Here is a 14995-nt window from a genome sequence, read left to right on the forward strand (position 1 = left end):
GGCCCTTTTCTGCAGAGCTGCCATGTAACCATCCCCAGCCTCTACTGATGCATGCAGTTATTTTGCTTTGGTGAGGGCTTGGTTCATCCTATACATGAGACTGCTGGCAAAAGTGTTAAACTATTCTCTCATATTGATCCCAGGGAAGCTCCTCATTAACCATCTGTCTTTCTGACTTCACAGAATCCCTTCACAGTTGGAAGGGACCTCTGGATATCTTACTGTTCAACCACTATGCCTAGGCAGGGTTACATGGAACAGGTAACACAGGAATATATCCAAGTGGTTTTGAGGGTCTCCAAAAGGAGAAGAAGACTCCACACCCTCCACTGGAAACTGTTCCACTGCTTTGCTACCTTCAACACAAAGAAGTTCTTCTTCATGTTGAGGTGAAACTTCTTGTATTTTCATTTATGGTCAAAGCTCCCTCTCCTGTCACAGGGAATCACTGACAAGAGTCTGGCCCCATCTTCTTGTCACCCTCCATTACGATATTTTTACATATTAATGAGACTCCCTCTCAGACTTCTCTTAACCAGAATAAATAGGCCAAACGTCCTGCAGTCTATCCTAATAAAAGGGATGCACCAGTCCCCAAATCATCTTTGTGTCCTCTGCTGGACCTGCTCCAGTAGCTCCATGTGCTTCTTGTGTTGACAAACACAGAACTGGACTCCGCATCCACATGTGCCTCACCAGGGCTGAGTAAAGGGACAGGATCACTTTCTTCAGCCTGCTGGCCACACTCTTCCTGATGCACCCCAGGATACCACTGGCCCTCCTGGCTGCAAGGTCACACTGCTGGCTCATGGCCAGCTTGTCACCCACCAAGCCTCCAGGTCCTTCTCTGCAGAGCCACTCTTTGGTAGGTCAGCCCTCATCCTCTGCTGTTGCTTGGGGTTTTTCCTCCCCAGGTGCAGGACCCTACACTTTCCTTCATTAGGTTTCTCTATGTCCACCTCTCCAGCCTATCGAGTCATGGAAGCCTGGAATTACTCTTTGGCAACAGAAACTGAGGCAAACATTGGGCATCGAAGCTTTTCCTACAGTCTTTAGCACAACAACTCCTGTCCTTTCAGCAGCAATCCCATGTTAACCTTGGTCTTCCTCTCACTGAAAGTATTCTTTTCTCTTACTAAGTGCTGTCCTTGACATTCCTTACCAGTTTTAACTCCAGCTGGGATATGGCCTTCTTACTTCAAACCTTGGATGACTGGACAGTATTTCAGTGTTATTACTCACAGTTCCACATCGAGCTAGCCTGGCCCCTGGCCATGCTAGCCTGTTTTGTGTAGATCAAGATGGATCATTCTGGTGCTTTGAGGAGGCTGCCCTTGAAGATTTTATCTTCCAGGGCAAACTTCAAGCTTTCACACATGCCAACTGCCTAAACCTACTCTTCTGATACACAGGATCTTTACGCTGATAATACCTTAGTTTCTTCCCCCCTCAATGCTAAATCATGGTCACTGTGGCAGAGGCTCCAAGTCTCAGATTCCTGTTCAGTTCTGCTTTATCTGATTAGTGAATCCAACACAACATCTCTTTTATTTTGGACATTCACCATCTTCAACAAAAAATAATGACAGAAGTCCAGCTTAATCTTCTGTATAGCACCAGTCACAGAATTTCATGCTTGACTCAGGGTTGAGCCTAGTAGCTTGTCTTTGGTTAAAACATCTTTTCCGGAAAAGCATTCAGTATTGATCTGAGGACAAAAAAGTGATGAATAAGCCAGTTTTCCTTCTTCATAGTGCATAGTTTTCCTTCTTCATTAGAAGTGGGTACTTTATTTTAATTCACCTGATTTCACCTTTCAGATCTGGCTTATCTAGCCTTTTCTGCTAAGTGAAAGAATCCTGTGGCCCTTTTTTTTTTCATATAGAGGTACTTACACAGAAAAATCATGATAGTGTGGTAAAAATATATTATCAAGTTTTCATATAGAGAGAATATCTTTTAATATTTTCTGCTTTCTGGAACTTGGAAGTGTAAAAAGTTTCATTAAGGAGAAAGAACAGTGAGTTTTGATATATCTAAAACTTTGTCTAAAGGGTTGAGCTAGTCCATTCAGGTATTCACTGAGGCAATTCACTCATTCTTTGGTTCTATTGTATATGTAATAAGCATTACTATGGGCCTCAGGTAAGTCTTGAGCTGGAAAGTAATAGTATAACCTTATCAGAAGCAAAGAGTGTAGCTTCTGAAACAATGACTTTTACATAGTGAGTATGACAAATGAAAGCATTTTCCTCTTGTTTAAGAAACTAGGTTTTTATGAGTTTATTGTAGGATATTTAAAAGGATGGAGAAATCTTTTATTTGCGTTTGTAAATTTTATTGGCACTAGTGTTTCCAGCTTTTTTTTTTTTTTTTTTTTTTTTTCTTTTTATTATTCTGGGATTTATTGCTTTTTTATTTCAAAGCAATAAGAACTTGAGAGAAAATTCTCAGCACAATGTGTCAGACTTTTCTGCTCAGGTACAGTTTTCCGCTTAGTTTTCCACTTCTCCAGTTTGGCTGACATGTTAAAACTACCTCTTTATGTGTCTGTGTAAGTAGTCATTTAAACAAGGAATTTTAAACTTCAGCATTTTGAAGGGGTTTTGGCAGGTTTGGTTGTGGTTGTTTTTTTCCCCTTAAGGATCTCTGTATATTACTTTGATTTAGGGTTTTTGAAATTAATTTAGCTACAGTTTTTTTTAAATTTCCATTCTTATTCCTTATTCAGTTTATCTTTGTGTACTTCTTTCCTCTTCACACCTCTTCAGTTTTTATGAACAAAAATGTTATTTTTTAAAGCAACTTTCATCTTTGGGGTTCAACATATTAAAACATTCTCAGAATGATGGATGGCAATTTTCTGAGCGCAATTAATCTGCAATTCCAACTGATTTCATGATGTTATTGTCACAATTTAAAGAGTCACTGAATACTTCTAAAACTATCCATTTTTCTTTTACTTAATAGTGTGAACATCAACTATGAATTTTGAAAGCTGTTTTTTTTTTTACTTACACATATTAAAAGTAGAAAGGTCAATTTAATTTCCTCAGCTTGTTTTATTCAAATTTATCTGTTAGTTTCTTGAGTGCAGAGCTTAGCATAGTAAAGTTCCCTGTGCAGGAAAAGCCATGTAAAACTGATGGAGCAGAATAGGAAACTACGAGCTGTCCTACTGAAAGATTATGCTGACTCTGAATCCTGGTCCAGGGCTTTTTGCCATCAGTGGGCATCTCTGTTTGAAAATCAATGGATTGTCATTCAATTCAAAAAATCAAGGATGGGATCCTCTACAAAGAGCAGGGGGTGGGAGCATCACTTACTTCTGGAGTGTGCTACCAGCACGCTTCTTAAATGGAGACAGAGAAAAAAATTTCTGTGCATTTCAGTTTCTGCCAGTAATTCTTTTTGCTTTATTTATTTTTGATATAAAACAAAGTTTTATATCAACTTTGATAAATTCACAGGGCTATGAGTCATTAATGACCTAAACCAAAACATGTTCATTAACAATAAACAGAACATAAGGGGGAAAATGTTGCCATACAGGTACATGAAATTAATTTATTAACTGAGGCTTTGTTCATATGTACTAGCTTTCCAGGTAACTGTCCTGAATCCCTGTAACGTCATCAGTAAGAAAAGCATTTCCATAAAGTTACACATCCATTTTCAAAGTGGCATGGCAAGTAAAGGGCAAAATCTTATATAAAACCGATTTTCTTTTCAGCATCTACAGATGGAATTAAAATGATTACATTCAAAGAGATCTAAAAAAATTGCTATGTTATCACCCATAAAATTTAGTTTTGTTGTAATTTTTTAATGGACTTAAGGAATTCTTTTATTCCCATGGAACTAAAAAGATCATCAATTGTCATGAGCATCAGAAAGCTTGAAAGAACTTTTCCCCAGTTGACCCAGTCCACATGCCATGAAACATTTCATTATGAAAATACAGTTGTAACTTACTGAGAATTTTTTATCCTTTTCCTAGTGCATATCCCTTTGTACAGCATCTGCAAATGGGTGCTGATTATGTTGGATTGAAGGACAGGATATTCTCTCAAAAAGCAGCAATGAATTGGCCAACTGAATTTTCAACTGTCACAAACAAGTTTCTGCAGTTACCACAAAATAGTCCCCAGTTTTATTGCAGCTGTGAAAAGCATTATGTTGGCAAGACCTCTCTGCTTCAAATGCTTAACTTTACTTTGTCACTTAAATTATCCATCAAAAGTCACATTTTCTAATGAGCGCCCTTTGATGTCTTTTTCTTCTTAAACTTGAGTATTTCAGCATGTCAAGGTGACTTCAAGGAGGAAATGCACTTAAATTATTGTTCATTTGAAGGGCTTTTCTTGTGGACAGCATGATTATCTCATCTTGTCAGGGAGGTGGCCAGGGGTTAGCTTTTGTTCTATCTGTGTCCTATTTTCCTCCATCTCCAGTTTCTTACTCATTCTCTGCCAGAATACAAATCAAGGCAATGATGTATGTTGGATAAAATGTCCATCATCTTTCTGGTGTGCATCTCTATCAAGTTACAGTAAAGCAGAGCTGTTTGTAACATTGACACAAATGCAGTATTGGTACAATCAAACTGTGGTATTGAATAATGTGAGTGTATGAGTTTCTCAATTCCCACATTAAGGGTGAGAAAAAAAATAGAACCTGTTAGGTAACAGCTAAAAGGAAAAGTCACACAATCCAGGTTTTCTAATCCAGACACTGAGCTCTTTATTTAGATACAATTGCCCATGGTAGAGTCAAGTGTCTTCAGATGCTTACCTAAGACCTCAAAAATGAGGATTTTACATTGTTAGTCATAGATCTCTCATTTTATTTTGAGCAAGTCATTTAGGTTGTTTTACTGACTTCATGGAAATGTTAATCTCCTAGGAAATTCTGTATCTTACATATTTTGTATCTTATGATCCAGCTATGCCTGTGAAACTGGTATTTCTACTCAGCCATATGTCATTTAAATTGATATTCGGACATTTTTTGATAAATACGTAACAAAAGTAGATAACAAGACAAAACACTAAGCAAGTAAACTAAATTGCTGTGCAATTCTGTATTTGTTATCTTGAGGCAGGCACAGACTGAATTCCTGAATTCTGAAGGTTCAGTTCCCAATGTCAAGTCCCAAGCTAAGAATCTTTAATACCTTGCTGGCACCTCCAATGTTTTACAAAACTGTATCCATCTTAAATGGAAAAATGAACCAGTGATCAATAGCTGCAGTTTGTATGACTCTAGATTTGTTTTCCAAAGTCTGCTAGAGGTGAGGTTCTTCCCATTTTTACTACAACAGAATTAACAAAGAAAATACTACTACTATAAAATACATTGAAAGTAGAAACAAGAAAACAAATGTGGTTCATATGACAAAAACAAGTTAGATAATTGAAAGAATATTCTCGAAAACTATCTCAAGAAAATGTTTGAAAGACTGAATTTCAGTTTGGGAAAATTTATTGAGGCAAATGGGTTTAGAAGAGGGTTCAAAACACAAGGCAAAGACTCTCTTTTCCTACCACCCACCATTTTGATAGAAATTGTTCATCCACTTTTCAATTAAATGAGCAGATATTCTAGTTGCACGCTTGGAATTAATATGATTGTCTGACTAAAAGAAACAAATTGACATCTGGAAAAGAAATAAAAAGAAAACTATCTTCTGAACTCAAAAAGCAATAAACTTTATATTAAAAACTGAAAGTTTATTTCAAATTCCAAGAGGATTGTGGGGTTTTATGTATATTTTTTCTTTCTGACATAACTTTGAAGTTAAAAAGGTCATACATATTTCACCTGCTCACTAATTGATTTTTTTTTTTTTTTTTATTCAGATCCTGCAGATTAGAAGCTTCGGAGATTATCAGGCAGCCACAGTCAGAGCTGAAGAATTATCAGAGAATAATCTTGTACTATTGCAAACTCCCTGCTATTAAGTATCATCCAATCATTCATTCAAGGAATTGTTATATATTTGTTCAGCTGCTCTGCATTGTTAAAGTCTCCTTCATTCCCTTTCAAATTTACTTTCATGAACTGTATAAGCATTATAGATGGTACATAATAAGTCTCTGCTGTAAAGAAAGAGCTGATTCTTTTAAATTTTATTTTTATTTAAACCAAGTTCAAGGTTGAAGAATCATGTCCATGCACAGAGCTTAAGATGATAAAAAAAGATATTTATAACTTTTCCTCTTAGTTTCCATGGGCATGCTTCTCTTACTCTCTCTTCAACTTAACACTTAGTAGAGAGCAGCTCAGAGGCCTAACATGAGTGGATCAAGAGTTGTCCAAAATGAGGGCAAACACATCTAAATCTCAGTAGCTGATGCTTTTGCTATTTCAGGCTGGCAACTTCTAGAAGAGGAAGATTGAGAAATCCTGAAAGAAGATACTTTACACTCTATAAACACAGAGGAAGAAGGTACCAGTCTCTCTATGTCATTGGCTACAGCTCCTCCTTATCTTTTCCTATGATGCCAGCAAGGAAACGGTAGCAGAGAATTAGACTGAAATGTCTTGGTGGCTGCACTGAGTTGTCCACTAAGAGATTGATGAATTTCCCTTCACATGGATGTCACTGATGACACAAATTGTAGGGCCAAAAGGAATAAGGCCTTGACATTCTAGAGATAACCCCAGGCAACGGTGGGAACAGGTTGAAAAATGACACCACTTGGGCTAATTTTTAGGTGATGAGTAAATGTGACGGGCTGGGCATTTTCTAAAAGGCTAGAAAGTAATGTCAGCAAGACCTGGTATTTCATGCATTCTCCTGTGCGTGAAACTCATTGCTCTTTTACATGGGAATAAGAAACTGCAGCCCTACATGTTTTAAAAACTCATGAAAAAAGATGACTTCTCATCTCTCAAAAAGAACACCAATAAAACATGTTAATGTCTGGTAACTTCATAAGTTTTCCCCATTGATGCTGCTTCTATAATTAACCATCTATGTTCTCAGAATGCTATTATTTCTAGGAAGAATATTTTAGCCAAAATAGGATTAAGCTCGTATGTCATACAGCCCAAGAATACACATAGTTACAGTTATGTTACGCATAACATACAGTTACAGAAGCTCATCTAATGGGATGGAATGATACTAACTCATTCATTCAGTGCACTCATTTGTGCATATCTATCAAAACAAGGCTTTCTCATTTACTGAAAGCTGCTGTTGGACTCCTTTTGGAGCCTTGTCTCTGCACCAAGTGACATGCAAGAGTCACATCTCCTTTACTGTCCTCCTGAACTACATTCAGGGGAGGAAACAGACAGCAGCAGTATTTTTTGGCTTGAAGAAATTTCATATCTAAAAGTGAGACAAGATTCCAAGAAAAATATTTTCCCCACATAGAATTCTGGGTGTCTAATAGGCTAGGTGTGAGTTTGTCTGACTGTAAGTAAGTGCATGCTGCATCCCATGGTGTCATGGTTTTGGCTGGGATAATTTGTCCCTTAGTAGCTGGTACAGTAGTGCAATTTGCATAGAGTATGAGAATAATGTTGATAACAGAGTGATGGTTTAGTTGCTGCTCAGCAGAGCTCACCAAATCAAGGACTTCTCAGATTCCTCTTACAATGAGCAGATGCACAAGAAGCCAAGAGGCATCACGACCAGGTCAGCTAACCTGAACTGGCCAAAGGGATATTCCATATCATAGAACATCACCCCAGTGAAAAAAATGGGTAGAATTTGCTGGAAGTCACTGCTCACTCCTGGAAAGCAGGCTGGGCATTGATCAGTGTCTAGTCATGTGAGCAATCATGTTGTGAAACATTTGTTTCTCTTCAGTTTCATTCCTCCCCCTCCCTGTTTTTTGTTTGGATGATGATGATGTTTGGGTTGTTTTAATTATTAAACTCTTCTTATTTCAAGCCAAGAGATTTACCTTTTCCTTGTCATTTTCCTTCCTGTTGGGTGCATGGTGGGGGCTGAGGGAGTGGCTGCATAGCCCAGAGCTGCCAGCTGGGGTTAAACCATGATACATGGGCATGTCAGCACATGCTTGCACAAGGAATTGGGGTAAACTACTAGTGTCTCTTATGAAAATACATATTGTTTAACGATATTAACAAATGAGAAAAATATATGCTTCATACCATGTCAATTTTCTCATAAACAGTACTGCACTGTGTGAGAGCTTCAATGTTGGGAAATCTAAGGGGAAAGAAAAAACTCCCAGTATTTCTTTATCTATTTATTTAATGGGCAACTCTCCAGTAATTAATTACATAAAATAAGCTGAACTCTTGAAACAAAGGAGAGGGACAAAAGTGTGAGTCCTCTAAGGGCCTGAATATTTTTAGCTTGCCACGCAACCGTCTTGATGAGATTTATAACTTTTCACAAGGAAGTAGCAGTTTCCCTTCTGAAAGGAATTCCTGAATGGAAAATTGTTTACTTGAAACCAAGTCCACAGGGGGAGTTAGCTGTCTGGCCTCACTTGTGTGGCTGACAAGACTACCAATACTCCATGGGTCAGCAAGGAAATTCAGTACATTCAGTGCTGAGTGGTAGGACCCTGCATTATACAGAGAGATGATGCCAAAAAGAAAGGATGAGTCCCATATTACCCTAAGAACTCTGGTCTTCCAAAAGCTTTAATCCCTTCCATGAATTTAGGCTGTTCTTTAAAAAAGAGAACACTACTTTGCTCCAGAACAGAGGTTCCTCCCACCTGGATCTGCAGGTCTTATCTGAAGTGCAGAATTTACACAAGCAGGAAAATGCCTGAATGGACTTAAACTTCTTTTTCTGGCAAATGACCAGCTACATGCTTGAAAATAAAGCCTGATAAATTAATGGCATGCACCTATTTCTAATCTGGGAAGAGCAGTTTGTCTGCTTCCCACTGCTCTACCTAGAATGCCAAGTAACTGTGTGCTTCCTCTCTGTTTAACAAATAAAATGACTTAAAACTGCTTTTTGATTTATCATTATAAGCCTACAAATATTCTTACCCTAGATCCATCCCTCCTGTTAAATTTTTGCATTTTATATGAAATTATCCATTAAGGGAGCTCACAGAAATGATCTGCAGCCCAATTTTTATGGTATTTATATAGAAAGACATCCACAAGTTCTCTGGATTTCAGAAGGAGAATTTATCCGCAAGAACTAGTGCACAGGTTTCTTTCCCTCCTGTCATAGAGCAATTCAGAGTCATGCTGTACAGAAAAGAGTCCAGTTGAAGGAGGGAGCAGAGTTTACTGATGCATCAGCAAGTTTACTGATGACATGAAAAAAGGAGCTGGAACATCTGTCAGAAGAGGAAAAGCTGGGAGAACTGGGGATGTTAAGTCTCAAGTAGAGACAGCAGCTCGGAGGGATCTTATCAATGGATATAAATATCTAAAGGAAAGGTGCAAAAAGGACAGATTCTTTTGTAGCCAGGACCAGAGGTAATGGGCAAAAGTGAAATGCAGGGGGTTCAACCTGAACATCAGGAAATACTATTTTGCTGTGAGGATAACTGAAGGCTGGCACAGGTTGCCCAGGGATGTTGTAAAGAACTCCATTCTTGGAGATACACAGAAGCCATCTAGACATCATTGGGCAGCTCACTATAATTTTCCCTGCTTGAGTAGGAAAATTGGGCCAGATAACCTCCAGAGTACCCTTCTCACCTCAATCAATCCATTATTCTGTGATACTGTTTATCTGGATACACCTTTTTTAACTGCAGGTTTCCTACACCTTTGTGAAAAATTTCACCTCACTAACAGTTTGGTGCAGGGAAATATGTATGCAAACAATATTCACCCAAAACTTTCTAGGCTCTTTTTTTCTCCCAGATAATGATTCTGGAGACTTAGACTCTACCCTGAATTTAGGTTTCCTTTCAAGATCAAATATTTGACTCATGTCTAGAGCAGAATTCTGCTCAGCATACAAAACCAGAAGTTAGGCTGGCAGACAGAGTGACTAGGTATTTAATTCTCTCTCATTCAGCTCCTAAGCTGTCCAAACTCTCCCAGTTCTGCTTCAGCACATGCAAAATCCTGGCTCAGAAGGAAATGTTGTGTTTATTGTATGTAGCTCACAGATGGATATCGTACAAATGCAAGCAAATATGAATGATAGATACTGAATAATTGCTGTGTGTTCTCCTGACTCTCACCTAATGTAAGAAAGATCACTTTGGTCCCTTGTTTTCTGGCTGTTGTTAGTTTTGGTGCATATTAATTTTGTTGCCTTAGCTGTTATTTTGTCAGCTTCAGGTGTTTCCTTTGATTAACACACAACATATTCTCCCCTAGTCTGTTATTTTTTTTCTACTAGCTCTGTCATAATCTGTCAGGTACATTATCTTTTTATATGTAAGGGTTGTTACAGAAATATTTGATAAGCAGATTTTAAAGAAATCATATGTATATTTTTAATCTAAATACATAGATATGTTTTAAGAAAGGAAAATGGATACATATGACACTCAGACAATTGTGATACAGAGAGCTATGTATGCTCAATGCCTTTTATACTCATAGTAAATGGAAAGTGGTGTTCAAAGCACTGGAAACTCCTTCATCAATTGTTTAGTCACATTATGGAAAAGATTCTGCCTCATATCTTACCCCTTCTCTCTATCATCTCAAGCATCCTCTACATGCTGTTTTCCTGTTTTGTACCTGTAATGTTGGGCTCTCACTACAACAGGCAGTGTACAGAAATAGTGCCTCAGGACGCACTGAGCTTTTTCATATGGTTCATGACAGGACTAGACCTTACCCCAAAAGAGAGATTTTATTGGTTGGATTCTGTGTCTTCAAACACTCAGGTTTTTTACCAGTGCTATAGCAATCTCCATACTTAGAAGTTTGTGCAAGTCAGTCCAATGGAAGAACTCTGTATGGTCTATGCAAGGCCTCTAAAACAAATTAAAGTTTGTGGAGAACTTATAAGATGGACATTGCTCCATTTTCATTTGGGGGGAAGAGAATAGGAAATAGGAATAAAGAAAAAAAATAAACAGTATTTGTGGAAAAAATACTGTTAACTTCCAGAAATTTGATCACTAATATTAAAACTGTTGTCCTGTGGTGTAAATTACCTGGTCTTACAGCCTTTGAGCAGCTGTGGACACATTTAGAATGTTATTCCAATGAAAGAAAATGTAATGGTTTAAACCCATAGCAGTTAGAATTAATAAATCTGACTTCCAGTTTTGTATTTACCACTTGGCTGGAGCAAGGAAGTGTGGGTGTGTAAATGTTATTTATTTCATTTTTATTTTTCTGAGGATGAAAAGTTGTTGCGTCCTGAGGTTCGGGTTTAGATTAGGGGTTTTTAATTTATGTTAGCCAAATTCCGTAATCCCGCGCACCCCCTGTGTTTTCCCCTTCCCGCGGTGGTTTGCTCCTCGCTGCGTGCTATTGGAGCTTACCCCAGTCGCTCCTGCGGACACTCCCCGTCGTGTCCAGAGAGTTCCCCACCAGTCACCCCAATCCCACATCCCCCACTAGCCCAGGGACCCGGGAACCGCCCCAGCGCCGTCATGGTTGGTCGCTGTGGTCGACATCACCGCCACAGCAGCCGCCTCTATTGGACAGGAGGCCGTGGATCCTCTTGTCCCGCCCCCCATAAAATCCTACACCACCAGAACCCTGGCGCCATTTGCTCCCATGCGAGTGCTGGGAGCGGTCGCATCTTTCCACCGAACTGCTCCACGTGACCAATAAATCATTCCAGTCCAGCACAGAGTAAATGGACAAATTCCTTATTTCTTTGCCAGATCCCTAGCACACGGTTACAGCGGCTGGCTGTAACAGAAGTCATGTCCGGGAACCCGTGGCAGAAAACCTCAGCAGCACGTGGAAGCTACGCCACAGCCGGGCTCCGAAGAGCTGATTGCAGCCGGGCGAAACAAAGCTACACCGCAAAAAGTTTTCTTCTTTTTTCCCATTCAGGATGTGGCTTGAAATGTCTGAATTCTGATAGAGATTAAGAGCAGGAGTGAAGTGCCATGGGTAGGTGAGCAGACACCTGCACGCAGACAGATCACTGCAGAAGTCAGAGAAAATTTTCTTAGCCTTCTACATCCACAAAACACTGGAGCCCTATTGAGAGTCTTGGAGAGAGCAGCAGAAACTCTTGCCTTGAAAAACCCAAGGAAAGAGTTAACAGAAAGCGTGCTGCCTCTCTTCAGCAGCCTTGAGCAGTTGGTGCCTTTGCCATTAAATATTTTCACATGTAGGTTTTCTATTTGCCTTGAATTACTGAAATACACTAAGCACATCTCTCCAAGGACCCAAAGTGATGGTGTAATAGGTTCTTGCTAATAGCTTGAAACTATACAGCAATCTAGTTTTAAAATACAACACAAATCTTTATCTAAAAGCACTAACACCTCACTCCTGTGTTCGCCGAGTATGTTTTCACATTTCTTTTTGCAATGCCTACCAGGGAGGGGGTGGGCGGTGGGGAAACAGCTACAAGAGAAATGATGCATTCCAGGCAAAGAGCCAATTTAAAAAGTCTGTTCCCTCCAGTTTGCTGTCACTTGTCACAGTTAAACAAAACATGGAATAGAAAAAGAGAAATTGGCTTCAGTGTAAATGTCAACATTCTGATTAAAGCAAACATGAAGCATTCACAACTCCTGACAAAAAAAAAAAATTAAATTAAATTATGAAGGGTATGCAAATGAGGCCCTCCATCCATAGGATTAAGCGTATGTATGAATCTGCATTTTCTCTTCATACTATTAAAACTAATGTAACAGAGATGAGTGCTGGAGAGCATGCAGGCATCTTTTTTCAGGGGGTGAAGCTTCCCAGCATATTTGTGTAACCTGTGTGAATGAGAATGTGAGTGCAGCCCCAGGTGTGGGTTGCATGCATTGTCTCACATTAGGCATCTGTGGGTCGGTAAATGCAGCACGCACCTGACTTTTGTCCAGTCCTGTTTGCATGTAAGAAAAACAAGATGGTTCTTAACTTCAGGAGGATATTCCACTTTCAATACACAAATATGTGAATAATGTATTTGGTTAATGCCAGCAGCAGCAGCAGAAAAAAAAAAAAAAAAAAAAACCTGAAATGAGGAAAAAGAAAGACTTGGAAGTAAAAGCAGAATCTGGAAAGAAAAAAAAAAATCAAAACCAAGAAATCTTCACCACTTGAGAATACTTGAATTGTGCTGTTTTCCAGTCAGGATAATGAGAATTATGAAAAATATATTAATAATTTAAACCTGGGTAGGATATGGTCCCAGTTCCTCTGTATCTTGTTAGACACAGATCTTGGAAATTGAATTGTTTGAAAGCGTGCTTTTGCAAAGCTCTCTGCATGCATTCATAACATAAAATTTTAAAGCAAGTGTAATACATTTGAATTCCATAATTAAAATTAATGGGAAAATGAAAAATAAATGGCCTGCACTGGTCCAGTTTCCCCTTCTGTGGAATATGTTACACTGGTATGCCTTACTGTGTCTGTGGTGTGTTTGTGTGGTATACTTAAGTTTGGTTTGTTTTCTTTTTTCCTTTCCATATTGGTTTCTCTGTGTGAATCTATTTGTAGCTATGTTTTCAACTATTCCCTCATCAGTAAATATGCAAATATATGAAAATACTACATAAGCCACTAGACAATATTCTTTACCCAGAATTAGAAAGTATTTCTACTTAGACAAAGCAGAGTCTGTGCACTCAAAACATTTTATTCATTATTTCAGGACACTACCCTACTACCTATTCTCTACTCCCTTGCCTTAGAAAATGTGCGTACAGAAAAGAAATCTGAGGAGATTACCACAGATTTATTTTTAATAACTGCATTTAGAAACATAAATTCTGTTTTAAAACCTGTATAGCAAACTTAAAGACTGGTATAAAATAAGCTTGGCATGTTCAAGGTGCATGAGGATTTATCTGGGTTGCTAAAAGCAGTGCCTGCCCACATTTTATTTTTCTGTTTGCTACAAGAAGACAACAGTGATGGGCTCAGCACAGCACTTAACAAAATCATCCATCTGTCCCCTGTGGTCAGCTTAAAGGGGTTAGCTTTCTCCTGTTTTCTCCCTTCCTTCTTCTGTTCCTTGCAGAAAATATTATTTCAATGTATTTAAAAATCTGCTTATATATCCAATCTAGTTATTTATCAACATAAAGGATGGATAAATATGTATTTTATATTTTCTAATGTTTCTTGCCTATAAGATTGCATTTTTACAGTGGTATATAAAAAGTCCCTGTTATCGAATATACCAGTCCTTTTCATTTTTCTGACATAGACCTATAGGACCTTAAATAATTAGCATAAGATTAAACACTGTAATACATTTCACACTCTATGCATTGGATTTCTGAGATCCCCATAAGAGTTAAACTTTTTTTTTTTTTTTTGCTTACAGGAACACACTGTGTAGCTTTCAAAGACTTTTCAAAATGGAATTAGACTCAGGTGCTCTATAATCTTTCTCTAAAACTCCTGTTTTACTAGCACATTTGCCCATTTATGCAAAACACACTTCCTTCCCCTGTAGCATGGAGAGAGAAATGCACTTGAGCAGGGAAGTGAACAAGACCAAGTCACAGCTTGACTGGACTCAGACCTGATTGCTATAGATGGGTTCTTGCAAACTTGCCAAGCTACAAACACCAGGGGCTGTGCATGGGGCAGCTCTGGACATGGGCATACAAAGCTGATGGACTGACAAAAATTTAGGTTTTAACAATAGATTTTAAATGGACTTCTACCCTGCAGGCAGAGAATAAGAAAATAAAGATTTGGGTTTTTTTTTTCTTTTCCCTAAAATATTGCCTACTGCTACTCTATCCTGGCTTACAAAAGGCAGGAATCATAACTTGCAGTGAGATTATTCATGGGCCTAAATTAAGTCTGATTTAGAGAGAACATAGGTTTAACCAGTGACTCAGTAGTGGTTGCAATGGCATCTTCGAGTGGGAGCAAGCATAAATGTAAATTGCCTAAATTAGGCGTCTATATCCTTACACTGACT

The sequence above is a fragment of the Vidua chalybeata genome, chromosome Z (assembly GCF_026979565.1).
Source record: "Vidua chalybeata isolate OUT-0048 chromosome Z, bVidCha1 merged haplotype, whole genome shotgun sequence".
Lineage (NCBI taxonomy): Eukaryota > Metazoa > Chordata > Aves > Passeriformes > Viduidae > Vidua > Vidua chalybeata.